We start from the raw sequence: 15025 nt of genomic DNA on the forward strand, positions 1-15025 counted from the left end.
AGAAACTCAATTTCTTCCTGTAGGGCAGGTATGGTAGGCTGATCCTGTGGAACAGTAGATTCCAGTGGAGGCAGAAGTTGTGCTTCGTCAATTTGATCAGTATTCCCCACAGGTGGTTCTTGTATCACCTGGGGTAGTGGCTGTTTCTTGTGTTGCATCCACTTGGTCACTATCACTCTAAGTATCGGCAGCTGGTTCTTGTGTATCAGCTGTCTTAAGATATGATGTCACGAAGCTATGAACACTCTGCATCTCAGCCTCTGTGGGTGAGGGAGAGGAGTTTCGAGGAGTGGCTGGAGTGCGGGTTCTTAAAGCGATGGGTGGTGAACTGGAGGAATTAGGAGATTCAACTACTACCGATTTTCGTTTTGGTAGAGAAGCAGGGAATTGAGGCATTTTTCTCTTCCTGCTAGCCTTTAAGGTAGGGACAGTAGTCGGAGTAGTAGGTGCTTTGGTTGAAACCCTAGTTCTTCTTCTTTTTGCTGGGGTTTTCTTTTCCTGCTGCATTTTTCGTTTAAGCTGAGTAATTGGGATATTATCGTCGGAATCATCAGTAGAAATACTGAGTATGGGAGCGGAAGGATTGGTTCTTTTGGGAGATGTGGTTAATTCCGCTGCTGCTTGTTCATTCTCAGTAACGTGCAGGGGTGTTTGCTGGGGTTGTTCGGGAATATGCTCTGTTTGCTGAGGGTTTTCCAAAGGGATTTGTTCAGGCATGTCGTCCGTTTGCTGAGGAAGCTCTTGGTCTTGCTGAGGTGTGTCCTCAGCTTGACGAAGAGTTTCCTCTTCTTGATGAGGACCTTCATGCTCTGGCTGTGGAATTCCTTCCTCCGGATGGGGATTAATGGGGGGTGGAGGGTTGTTTAGAGCGAGGGCTCTGTTAATCAGCAATTGGGCTAAGCGATGATGTTTTAAGGAGAGAACTGGATGCTTCGCTTTCATAGCATATCGTGACATATTTTTGAGACAACCCAGCAAATAATATGGCATGTTCAATAATTGACCATTTCTTAAGTGATTTAACAGGACGAAGTCGTGCTGGTAAATTACCTGGTAACGACCTTCGCACGTCAGATATTGCTTGACGAATTCAGCGACTTTTGGCCATGGTTGAGGTAACGACCGCAGTGCTACACCTCTGCCCTTGGTTTCTACTTCCTCGCCTGGTCGGAGAAAGTCTTGCTGTGCATTCAGAATCAGGTGCTTTCTGCTGAACCACCGTGTGCCATTGGCTGGTAGTCCGGTGACTTCAGCTATGATTTCTTCCGTGACTGGAACTTGAATTCCTTGGACGACAGAGAATCCTTCTGTCAAATTGCATGCGAATTCCAGGACTTGCTGCTCGTCAAAGTCCGGAAGTCTCCTGAAATACTCTATCCATCCAGCTTGCAAGAAAATTTGGTAAATTTCCGGAAAGAGTTCCAGGACTGCTGTTGTGCCAGGTTCATGAGTAATGAGGGTTCCTCCCATGGCTATTGTCTCGGTGAATCTTCAGAATTCAGAGCCGAGCTACCGATTTCAACTCAGAGTATACATCGCAAATGGTAACATGCCGTGGCTTTTACATACGACCGGGAGAATTAAGGGTGGCGGTGGTTGGCGTGGTTTGTCATTATGAGAATTGCTTTGGTAATCCCCCCCTTCCTACGTGTAAATGATATGATTGGGAATGCGATCATTTGATGGACCTATCAAGTTTTCCGCATTATCTATTATTTAATGCTCATTCATAAACGTGCGTACCTTCGTATTTTACCTTTTTGATCGTTGCGTCAAAAAGTCTTTTCTTGTCTTCTGTCAAATTATAATAATTACCGCGGATCTGAAAGCATGGGAATATGGGTGATTTGTAATGATAATGACGGGAAGTGATAGTAAGGTGTTGTAATCATCACGAGAGGTGGTATATTTTATCAAGATTTGTTCGTGAGGGAATTTTGCTGGGAAGGATATTTCGTGATCGGGAAGCAATATCGTGGCACCGTGATTGGTGTTGCAGCATCGGAAAATTACCGTTGGGGCAACAGGGATTGGGAAAAAGACATTTGTGAAAACGGGGAATGTGCCGGAGTAATGGAACTAGTGTTGCAGCAACAGGGAAATGGTGTTGCAGCGACAGGGATGGTGTTGCAGCAACGGGAAGTGGTGTTGCAGCAACGGGGATGGTGTTGCAGCAACGGGAAATGGTGTTGGAGCAATAGGAATGGTGTTGCAGCAACGGGAAATGGTGTTGCAGCAACAGGGAGATGGTGTTGCAGCAACAGGGATAGTGTTGCGGCAACGGGAAATGGTGTTGCAGCAACAGGGATGGTGTTGCAGCAACGGGAATTCGGAGTCCACACAGTAATTCCTTTTGAGACTTTTTGTTCTCAGCTACTTCCCAAGCTAACACCTGCAAAATACTGAAATGTAATATCGCAATCCTTGGCAGGATTTATTAATTTCAAAAAAAAGAATGTCTAACCTAAAAATTACATAAATAATAGAAACTCAAGTGCTTTGAGGGACAGCAAGTTCCCCTGGAAAAGAATACTATTTTATTGCCATGCAAGTGGCTTTAAAATCCTCTTTGGAAACCGGCCGCTGATATAACCGAAGTCGGTAGCCATTCACTAACAGTGGTGTTCTGCTTCCATCAATTGTTAAAAGTCTAACTGTTCCATTTGGGAAAACAGTATCCACCTCGTACGGCCCTAACCATCTTGTTCTCAGCTTCCCTTGAAAATTCTCGAAACGTGAATCATAAAGTAAAGCCCAGTTACCTTTCTGGAACTGCTTTTGCTTGATGGTTCTGTCATGCCATCTGCTTCTTTGTTGCTGTATCATAGTTGTTTGATGGACGGCATCCAGTCTTTTCTCATCCAATTCCTGCAACTGCTGCAACCTGGCTGTCTGTGCATCAGTTAAATCAAGGTTAACAGCTAAGGCAGTTCTTAAGGTTTTAATCTCAAACTCTACAGGAAAAATAGCATTCTTTCCAAAAACTAATTCATAGGGTGAAAATCCTGTTGTATTTCTCCAAGTGGTTCTGTAGGCCCAAAGAGCCTCGGGCAAGCGCTGAAACCAGTCCCTTCTATTCTCCTTTATCGTTTTTGTTAAGATAGCTTCTATGACCTTGTTGGTGCTTTCCACCTGCCGATTTGCTTGGGGGTGGTATGGTGTGGTCATCTTATGCTTGATATGATATTTTTGGAGCGTATCTTTGAAGCCATGAGAATTGAAAGGAGGTCCTCCATCAGTGACTAATTCTCTGGGTAGTCCAAATCTAACAAAGATTTCTTCAAATAAGAATGTTAGTACTGCTTCTTCATTAGCTTTAATGAGTGCTTTGGCCTCTACCCATTTAGTCATGTAATCTGTGCATACTAAAATATAAACTCTTTGATTAGATGGAGGATTAATGGGACCTACGAAATCTAATGCCCATTTCTCAAAGGGTTCGAGAGTTACCTGGGGATTGAGTGGCATTTCATCCCTATGGTTGGGCTGGCCCATTCTTTGACAGCTGTCACAAGCCTTCACATATTTTCTAGCATCTTTAAAAAGTGATGGCCAGTAATAACCCATTCTAAGTACCTTGTGAGCTGTTCTTTTATCTGCAAAATGTCCTCCACAAGGACCATCGTGACAAGCTTTCAATATATCATAAATCTCGTCTTCCCCAACGCACCTCCGGATTTCTTGATCTATTCCTGTATGGAACAGACACCCGCTTATCCAGCTGTACCTAGCACTTTGCTGGATGATCTTCCTTCTTTCCCTGTGTGATAGGTGTGATGGTAATTTTCCTGCAACTAGATAATTGGCAATGTCTGCATACCAAGGTGAGTGAGCAGATACTGCAAATAGATACTCATCAGGAAAAGAATCATCTACTGGAACATTTTCATCAGTTTTTAAACGAGAAAGAAAATCAGCAACTACATTTTCTTTTCCTGGCCTATCTACAATTGTGATATCAAATTCCTGTAATAGTAATAACCACCTGGTGACTCAAGCATTTGTAATTGATTTATTCATTAAATACTTGATGGCCGAGTGGTCAGTATGCACAAAGGTAGTATAGCCAGTAATATAATGCCGAAATTTATTAATAGCATAAATAACTGCTAAAAATTCTTTCTCAGTTACTGTATAATTTAGCTCAGCTGGTGTCATGTTTTTGCTGATGAAATAGATAGCATAGGGGAGATTGTTTTCTTCCTGACCCAGGACAGCTCCAATTGCCGTATCTGAGGCATCAAAGGAAATATGAAAGGGTAATGCCCAATCAGGTCCTCTCAAAATAGGAGTTGCGGACAACTGATGATTGTGTTTATTGAATGCATTCTCACAGTCATCAGTCCACTTGAATTCAGCATTTTTCATTAATAATACAAACAGAGGAGAAGCTATTTTAGAAAAATCCTTAATGAATCTTCTGTAATATCCGGCATGTCCTAAAAAACTTCTCACCTCAGTTTGTGTTTTGGGGATAGGAAGGTTCTGAATCACCTGAATCTTAGCTGGGTCGACTTGAATTCCTAAAAATGAAATGAAATGACCTAATACAATACCCTGATTCATCATCATATGGCACTTTTCAGTGCTTAAAGCAAGGTGTGCTTCTATGCACCGCTTAAGTACTTTTTCAAGGTTTTGCAGAGCATCTTCAAAGGTCACTCCATAAGGAGTAAAGTCGTCCATGAATATTTCTAATGAATCGTTTAACATATCAGAAAAGATTCCTATCACCGCTCTTTGGAATGTTGCTGGAGCGTTGCATAGCCCAAATGGGAGTACTCTGTAAGCAAAGGTTCCCCATGGGCTAGTAAATGTGGTTTTGTCCTGGTCCTGGGGTGCAATCCTAATTTGGTTGTATCCACTAAACCCATCCAAGAATGAGAAGAATTTCTTACCTGCTAAATTATCCAATACTTGATCAATAAAAGGTAAAGGGAAATGATCTTTCTGGGTTGCGTTATTTAATGATCTATAGTCTACACATACTCGCCATTTCCCATTCTTCTTTGGTACAATTACGAGTGGGGAAACCCACTCACTATCAGATATTGGATATATAAATCCTGCATTTAAAAGTTTTTGGAGTTCCTCCTTCACAATTTCTCTAAGGTTAGGGTTCATTCTTCGCTGGGGTTGACAGACTGGTCGGGATCCCTCCTTAATATAAATACGGTGAGTACATAATTCAGGGGAGATCCCTTTCATGTCTGTGTAGTCCCATGCAAATGCCTCTTTATTTGCTTGGAGTAACTTTATTAATCTTTGTTTTTCATCATCAGTCAAATCAGGATTTATATTTAGTGTTTTACCAAGTTCAATTTCAATTGTTGTGCTCTTGGAAGGGTTGCCTAATGCTGTCTGGCATAAGTTTTCATCTTTCATATTCTACTGGGATTCAGGTTCTAAGATTGCAGCGAAGTGGTTAAATGTTTCTGGATTAACCGAAGAGGGTTCAGAAATAAAACTGCTAATTAGTTCATCTTCGGTGGAGTCTTTAAAAGTCAAAGCTTGTCCAATAGTTAATATCGGTTGGGTTTCCTCATCCTCATAGTCTACCCATACAGAATTGTCACTATTAATCATGGGTGTGGCATGAGGATAGAGGGTAAGCTATTTAGTTTCTTGTCCATTGGAGATGGTCATTGATCCAGATCTACAGCTGATGAAAGCATCTGCTGTAGCCAACCAAGGTCTCCCTAGAATCAACGGATGACCCCCCAACTTTGTTTTAGTTTGTAACACCACAAAGTCAACCGGGTAATTCCAGGATTCTACAGAGATTATAAGGTCTTCAATGACCCCTTGAATACACATTATCTCTGCTTTTTGATCTACCTGCTGCTCCCCTTGAACACCTCATGCAGAGCTTAATAATTTCATCAAAGGGTTCTTTGGAAATGTCCCCTTTCCCAAGCATGTTCAACATGTCCAGGCAGTCATCTCTTACCCCTTTCAGCAGTATGGTCTTCAAAATATCTTTACTCATATTAGGATGATCAGACCGCTGCAGATTATACTGTAATCTTTCCACGAAATCTTCCAAATTCTCGTCCTCTTTCTGGACCATTTTAAACAATTCTTCCTTCCTTTCTCTTGTCCGGCAGTAGTCTTGATACTTGGCCAGAAATCCCTCTTTCATCTGGTCCCAGGTGGTGATTGCCTGAGCTCCTAAGCTCATAAACCACCTCAACGCATTCCCTTTTAGTGTTGCTGGAAACAATTTCAGCTTCTGATTAGGACTTATGTAATCATAACTTCTACACAGTATGTCGAATTCAAAGAGGAATTCGTCCGGGTCTTCAGAGGATAACCCATAAAAGTTGGGTAATGCCGAGAGTGGAATGTTTTTCATGGGGGTTGTTCCTCTTGGGAGCTCCCCAATAGGGAATTCCAGGGTCGAGAGCGAGTTTTCCCCTCTTCCTTCTGTTCTGTTATCCTCCATTGGTCTTTTTCCTGAATCACTTGCTTTATCTTCTGTGTCTTCTGTTTCTTCAGGTTCTTCTACCGGTTCCTCAGTGTATTCTGGTGCTTCCAGCTTCCTTTCAGGTCCTATTACTTCCTCCGTCTGTTGGTCTGTTTGTGAGGAGTATTGGATCTGAGGTCTCCGGGAACTCGTCCTCTGTGATGTTTCGGCCTTAGAGATGATTTCGTCGATATAAGTCTTTCTTCCTCCTTTGCCGCCTGCAAAATTAGGTTTCTTGCGTCCTCTCATACACCTGTTATTTTCACAAAGAAACCATTAATGCTTTTAGAAATCTTTAGTTGCCTTCCCCGGCAACGGCGCCAAAATGTTGGCTAGTTGAATTGTTTATGAATTAAACATTCAAGTACCACATTAATTGTCAACCAGGGAAAGTCTTTTTATTCCAAAGGCTACTGCGTACTGTATGTACTTAAATTCTAAAAGCATTGAAAAGCTGTAGTATACGTAATTCTTACGCTATGTCATTACAGTACTTGTTAAAATAAAAGCAATTAATTAAAACTACAAATCTGGAAAGCAAAGTGATGGATGCTCTGTTGGCAGAGGATCAGGACCCTATCTTCCAGGTGGGGACGTTCAGCACCTGCCCCTGTAATCAGATTACTAATGCACACTGCACTCTCATTCACCAGTCAGAAACAAACTCAAGTGATTAATGAAACAGAGTACTAGCAAAACAGAAAATACCAGAGGTAATGCTATAGAATCCAAACAGAGTACCAGAAAGAAACTATGGCACACTTACACACTTGACAAGAAAGTAAATGGGTGAATCTTGTGAGGAAGGTGGACCCAGTCCCTCTCACAAGATTCCCCAGGAACACGAAGACTGGATTAAGTGCTCAAAACAGTTTTATATTCATCTGCCAAAAAGATTTGAATACAATAAAGTTCAGACTTGCTGATGTTCTCAAGATCTCCTCTTACAGACTGACCATAGACACTGACTAATCCCCTTTCTCATGTAGATGTCTCCTCTTTATAGAGGAGACATCTATTACAATAAAGTATTACAGCCCATTCAGTTAACCCATTCTATCAAAAATAAGAATTTCAGAACGTTGTTACAACAGTATGATAATATGTTCTTTCTTGGGTTCTGGCTGTTGCACAGCTGGTAACTGACTTCGACCGTCTTCTCGGGATCTTCACATTCCTTTGCCGTTTCCCCATGTTGTTCCTGATTTAGGCCATGCTGACTGTGTTCTTCTTGCTTTAGACCTCCTCTTGATTATGCCGCGTCAGGGTTCTTTAAATAGTTGCCATCTGTTATTCGCGGTTGTTACAAAATAGCTTGCTTTAGGTGATTGTTGTTGCTGACTGTAGCAACTACGGAGTTGCTGCTTCTGGTGTTGCAGCAACTGCGTAGTTGTTGTTTCTGGTGTTACAGCAACTGCGTAGTTGCTGTTTCTGGTGTTACAGCAACTATACATTATAATTCCTGCAAGCTTAAGGCAATTACTTGACAGCTTAGTCAGCTTTTCCAAGGATAAATATAAAGATATTCACGAATATGCAATGAACAATTAAACATAGATATGCGGGAAGTTACTTCGTACCTTGGGGTAATTATGTCATTATAAAATAAAAGCTTTCAACCTATGACTGCAAAAGGATAATAATACGGCAAAAAGATAAGGTCAAAAATAGGTCAATTCTGAGTCCCAACACTGTGGAGAATTGAGAAGCAACATTTGTTTCCTGGAAGACCCCAGAGGTTTATATTTATATACTTGTATAAAAGTATGTTATTGATTGGGGTTGTGTTTGTACAAGTGAATCTCTCGAAGGAAAGCATGTTGGTTACCAATCAGTTTGATTGGGAGAGATTGGTTATTCTTGATCTGCTGGATCAAGGGGTGTTGAGCAATGTTGCACGAAGCGGGGACAAAACAGGGACGTTTTTGGAAGCATGGACGCGGAAGCGTCATTTTCCAAAAATCTAGGAAGCGAAGCGTCTGCGGAAGCGTCTGCTATATATATATATATACTCAAAACAAACATCCCAAATACCAAATTAGTTGTAGAAGACATGAAAACATGCATATTTTTGCATAAATCAAAATAGATATGGCATCCATGATTCCATTGTAGTTACTAGTATGTACATCAATGATTAATTATTCGAACATCAACCATCTATATTCTAGCAATTACAAACATACAACAAATTTTTAAGCATATTATAAAACATAAAACATAGAGCACATTATGATTTATCTAGCAAGTGAGCAACTGTCAACATTTTTCATGTCCAAAATTCAAATAATAATATTTACAAAATATGTCACTTGGTCACCTCCAAGACAAAAAAAGGTTCAAATTCACAAGCCTACAAGTCTAATGATTAATCTATGACAAAAGTAGTAAATTGTGAATATATCTACTAATCTTTCCTCCTTCCACCACGAAGAGAACGTGGTGGCGGGCCTCCACGTGGTGGCAACGAAGAAGATGTTGCCTGTGGAACTTGTGGCAATGAAACTAATAAAGACGAACCCCCTGTTGTTGGTGTTGAACCAAGGGACTAGATGGGGGTGGCATCTCAACACGATCATCATCATCCTAGAATCGCTCAAAAAATTCATACAAAAAAAAACACTAGTTAACAAAAAAAATTAAAAACATGAATTAGAGAAATGCTTTATAAGGAAAATTCATACCGCAATGGACATACCTGGATAAGAGCATCCTCTAATTGCTCTAATCGCAACACCCCATCCTCCAAATTGGGCTCCTCTGGATTCTGTCCCAAATCTTAAGGTCTTTATTAGTCTTTGCATCATCACAATAATGGGACAACAATCGCAAGTTGTAATGAACATAAACCAAGCTCTCTGCCCAGTCTAAACTCAACTTGTTCCTTTTAACACTGTGGATGAAAGAATAAGAGCTCCAACACCTCTCTGCAGAATAAGTGTTTAACACCTGTGATAGCACCCGCAATGCCAAAGTCTGTAGAAGTGGAGTAGCCCCTCCATGCATGTTCCACCACTCAAGAGAAGAAAAAGGCTCTCGATCTCTAATTGCATGCATGCTCCCAAATGGACCAATGTTAAGTGTATAGTTGCTCAACTATCTCTATACCATAGCAGCCTCCTCCTCATCAGGGACTAATTTACTCAATGCAATCATATATTTTTTGTGAACCTCTTGATCTTAGTGTGGTTTTCTCCTGCTTCCCCCCGGTGCTGGTGTTGAAAGCCATGATGAATGATAGTATTTGGGTGTCAAAACATATGCTAATGCATGCAATGGAACATTTAGCATTTCCCATCGGTTTTCCACCTGTGCACGAATATAATTGTACAACGTGATATCTCTAGGCTCAACAATGTCTTTAATCTGCCCCAACATGCTATCCATTTGCTCATACACTTCCCCAATTATTGGTCGATCTGAATCTCCAAACTTGATCATGTAATAAATTGGTTTAGTGAATTGCAAAACATATTTAACCTATGACCAAAAGTACATGTCAAGAATAGTGTCCTTGGCTGCATTAGCACCATCTCTATCAATGTTAATTCATCCCATGTTTTAGAACACACCATATTAGTTAAAGCTTGTCTCACCTTCACTAACTCGCAAATCTTGTCTTTGCCAGTTTAAGCAACTGCAACTTGGAGTAAGTGCCATAGAAGTAGTTTACCCTTGTATGCCCTGTGATGAATTTAATGAGTTGCTTCCCTCACCTGTAAAGCTCATTAATCCACTCACATTCTTTATGCTTCACAATATCATGCATCAAAAGGTTCAATGTGTGAACTAGGCACCCAGACCAAAAGATGTGTGGATGAGTACGCTCAATAATTTTTCCTGTTGCCTTACAATTTGTTGCATTATCTGTGATCACTTGAACCACATTATTCAGACCAACATCTTTGATTGATTGCAATAGGAGATCTGCAATGTTTTGTGAAGATGCATTGATGGAGGAGGAGTCATGACATGTAATAAATACTGCACCACTAGCAGAAACACCAAGAACATTTATCAAATGTTGGTTTCTAATATTTGTCCACCCATCTGATACAATGGATACCCCACAATCTACCCACTCATTTGTAAAACGTGTCAAAGCTCTTTGAACCTTTGCTTTTTCTCTTTCTAATAACATTGTTCTAGCTTTCTCATAGTTGGGGGACTTGTATCCTTTTGGGGCTTCATTGATGGCCTTTACCATTTCATGCCAATGAGGAGAGCGAAGCACATTGAATGGTACACCGCAAGCACAAAGAAATCGGGCTATCTTTCCATCCACATCATCCCTCCCAGCAACATCAAGGAAATCCCCTATTGTTCTTTTACCTCCAAAGCTTCCAGAAGTACCATGAGGAGATGAGCTACCAAATCTAGAGGTTGCACTTGATTCAGAATGAGTTTTTTGTTTCTTGCTTTTTTGTTGTGCAGCCTCCTCTATTTGGATGTATTTTCTTCTTTGTTTAGATGAAATGTTTGGGCAAATTTGCATCCCCACAGCACCCTTTTTATCATCATTGTCCATCACCCCACAAAGATGCCTCCTCACATGGGTATATGAACCACTAAATGGTTTTCTTCCATGAGGGCACAAAAATTTGTAGCTTCCACCACCATTTCCCCCTTCAAGTTTAGTCACATAGTTCCACAAGGGTGTTAATGCAGCTTTCCCCTCTGGTGTTTCAGTTTCCCCTTCAGGTTCAACTTCATCCCATTCCTCTTCAAACCCTTCCTCCTCATCATACATTGGGTCACTCATATTGGGACCACTATCCTCTTGTGTGTCTTCCCTTCTATTCCTACTCCCCCTTGCCATCATTAAAACCAAAAGTGGAATGATACATAGAAGCCAACAGAACACCATCTTGGAATATGGATATAGGTGGTGGACAACCTACAAGTAAATGAGCAAGTAGAAACAATGGGAAAGAGTAGGAGAGGGAGAAGAAAAATACAAAAAAAAATGTCAAAAAAAAGGGAGTTTGGGGTTTGCACTTACCTCTTTAGCTCTTGTAGATGAAGTCCTCCATGCTCCTACTCCAAGCTGCTCCTCCTTCTCCTAGCTCCTCCTCCTTCACTCCTCCAACCTCTCCTCTCTTCTCTTCTCCAACTCTCATAAACTCAAAGTGAGAAAATAAGAGATGAATGGGGGCTTTAATCCCTTCATTCCTCATCCTAACCCAAAGTGGACCCACCCCCAACAAGTCAACATACACAAAAATTAAAATAAAATAAAATAATAAAAAAAAAAAATTTTTTGCCACGCGACGAAAATGGAGGAAGCGTGTACGGAATTGTACGCTTCGTCCTCCGAAGCACGGCACTTCGTACGGCCGAAGCACCGTACGAAACAAGCTTCGGACACATGCTTCCGGAATTTCCTGGAAGCGTGTTTATCAGTTTGAAACGCATTTCGGTTTTTTCGAAGCGCGTTTCGGATGGCGCTTCCCCCACACATCCGTACGAATTACGTTTCGGAGTTTAGATCCAGGGGGGGGGGTGTTTCCTGCAACACTGGTGTTGAGGCTTTGCAAGTGAAGCATTGCCTGGGAAGACATCTAGATGACACTTTGTGTTGATGTCTGAGTCCCCGAAGTTGGAAAGGTGGCGTTGGTCATTGAGCTCTGACATGCGCCTGGATTTTTGGGTTGGTGGTTAGCAAGCCTGATGGATTTTTGGGTTGGTGGTTAGCAAGCTCGATGGTGTGCTCAAACCCTGATCCGGTGGCTGTCTTGGTGGAATCTCCCAAAACACTATGGCATACCGATCAAGGATGGATTGTATCTCTGGATGTACCGTCTGCCCTGTAGTCCCTGCCTTTGATGCACGCAGTTGCACTGCCCACTCTATGTCTCCCTCCCGGAAGACTGTCTCCATCCAATGCGCCGACACGGTCTGACGCAGATATGCATGTTGTCCCCGTATCTTCTCATGCCTCCTTGTCTTCTCATCATCCCACTCCATCTCTAGGGTCTTTCAATCCGTCGTGACCTTCCCTAGAGTGATAAGCCACTGAACACCCAGTATCATGTTGGTGTCCGGGATATCGACCATGAAAAAGTGGTCAGTCAATGTGTAAGTGCCCATCGTCACTAAAAGCTCTGGAACATAACGAGCACACATCATGGTCTGATCTCCTGGGACCAAGACTGAAAACCCATCGAAGCTCTCTGTCTGAATACCTCTCCGCTCAACCATATGTGCATCGATGAATTTGTGGGTCGCCCCACTGTCAACTAAAACTGAAACCCGCTGGCCACGTACTGTCCCTCGTACGCGTAGCATCAGATACTTGGGTACTCCTCACAATGCTGCAAGGGCCCCTCCAGTAGGTGCAAAAGATGCACCACCTGCTGCTGGCGGTGGAGGTGGCAAAGGTCCCTGTATAGCATGGCTATCTCCTGCCTCCACATCATCCTCGTAAACCTCTTCTCCACTGCTCTCGTAGAAGACCTCAATAAAATGTGCTTTGCCAGCAGCACATCTATGTCCCGGTGCCCACGGCTCCTGACATGTGAAGCACAACCGCTTCTTCTTCAGCTCCCTCCTAACATCGTCCTCAATCTGTACTCGTCCTGGATTCCCCTTTGGAGGTGGAATCCTCACATCCTTCCCCTTAGACTGAAAGGGTTATCTTTGGGGGTAAGGTGTCCGGGTCTTGGGTAAGACATCCTGTAAGTCCCGTGTCCTGCTTATAGCGTCCTAGAGTGTCGCTAGTCCAGTGGATCAGACTAAACCCCGAAGTGGCTCTGCTAACCCCTCAACATACATATAGACCCTCCGTGTCGTGGATAGGTTTGGCACCATCACAGAGACCCTCAAGAAATCTGCAATGTAGGTCTCTGGGCTCCCTGTCTGTTTGAGCCTCGTCAACTCCACAAAATGTTGCTCTGGATCCCTCCGATCAAATCGCTGCATCAGTCTCTTGGCAAACTCGGCATATGTCGTCACTGTGGAGTGCCCTAGTGTAACCATCCCATGAAACCACCAATCCTGGGCCTCACCATCCAAATGCAATGTTGCCACCTTGATGGCCTCTGTCTCCGACATCTGGTTAAGCTGGAAATAAATGTCCAGCTTCTCCACCCAAGACTTTGCCGAACTATTTGGTGAACCATCAAATGTAGGCAAGTGGAATCTATTCGTTGCACGGTGGGTGTCACCATCATGGTAATGCCGGTACCCTCTGTGATGGTCGCAGGGTCTACTATCCTGCTGGAGCTGAACAAAATCTCTAAATGAGAGGGCTTCCCTGAACTCCTGCCCATAGGCCTGGTACTCTGCAAAATAATCGCCCATATGTCCGAGCTCTGCCTCCTGCTGGGCTACGGCCCCCGTGTCGGCTCCTAAGAAAGTGGGCATGGTAGAGCGTGTAGGGGCATGTGAGGCCACCTGCTACGCAGTATCATGCTGCTCTGGCAAATGGTGGGATGCGCCTGATCCCTCACCAACATGAAAAACCCGTGGGCTCTCACGCTGTCTGGCCTCTACTGCCGTGAATATATGCCCCATCACCTCAATCTGCCTCGACAGATCCTGCACGGATTTGAGGAGCATATCCGCAAATCTCTTCCCGTCATCATCTGCCATCAGATCCTCCTACTCTGCGTCCACCACAGGCTCCTCCTGTTCTGCATCCACCACCGGAACACAGTCTCCCTCTCCATAGGTATTCTCCAACCTACGCTCAGTGTCTCTATACCTCCTACCTCTGTAACAAATGTAGGGTTTTTCCCCTGGTGTCATAGATTGCTAACTCCACAAGCTGAGCTAGATCTATGCTCTGATACCACTGTAATATCCCTAACCCAGAATATTCCTCAAACCCCAGCAAAACTCCAACCAAATACGTGCAAATGATATAATAACCCAAAATGGCAAAATAACTGTGGTACAACATATAATAATGTAAACAGGAAATATAAGCAGATACTCGAGAAATGCAGCATAAAATGCTAGGCCATTTTATTATACTGAGCAATAAGCTAAGTACAGGAGGTGATCAAAAAGAAGGCACCTCGACTTACACAAGGCAAGTGAAGAAATGCTCTCAGAATAACAAAGAATGGCCTCTCTGGGTGGGATGTTGTTGCTGCTGTTAGAAAACAAATGATGATTTGGAGCTGCTCCCCTCCTCGAAAAAAGCTGAAACTCTGGATTCAGGCTCTACTCAAGAAACCCAGAAAAACCCAGAAAGCTTTCCTGGAATAGCCAACCACCGCGAATCACCCCCTTGGGGATCTGTGCAGTTCCTCGATGCTCTGCGCTGCCACTGCAGAAACCCCTCCAGAACTCTGCCTAAAACTCTGCCAAGAATCCTCCAATAGGCAAGGGCGGGTCCCCTGCTCAATCACCCAGCATAAATCCTCCTGCAAAAACCCCAATCCAACACTACTGCCGGAAAGAACTGCGTCCCTCTCTCAGTGTTGCGCAGACCTCCAGAAAGCTGATGAAACTGCTGCTGAAATGCTGATAAACTACTGCTGAAATGCCAACGGAAATACCTTGCCCGAGCAGGGACTCGAAGTCCCCCAGGGCTAAGGGTGAGATCTCCAA

The 15025-nt window shown here is 43.0% G+C and overlaps 1 protein-coding gene across 2 annotated transcripts in view; it reads right to left on the reverse strand.

Moving 5' to 3' along the window:
- LOC149197888 (protein PIN-LIKES 6-like) overlaps positions 1–15025 on the reverse strand; it is a 442686-nt gene that overhangs the window by 124895 nt on the left and 302766 nt on the right. The gene's annotated exons all lie outside the window — the stretch shown is intronic.

This window comes from Pinus tabuliformis, chromosome 2_2 (genome assembly GCF_031772625.1).
Source record: "Pinus tabuliformis cultivar Carrire ecotype Pingquan chromosome 2_2, CPIR1, whole genome shotgun sequence".
NCBI classification, from domain to species: Eukaryota; Viridiplantae; Streptophyta; class Pinopsida; order Pinales; family Pinaceae; genus Pinus; species Pinus tabuliformis.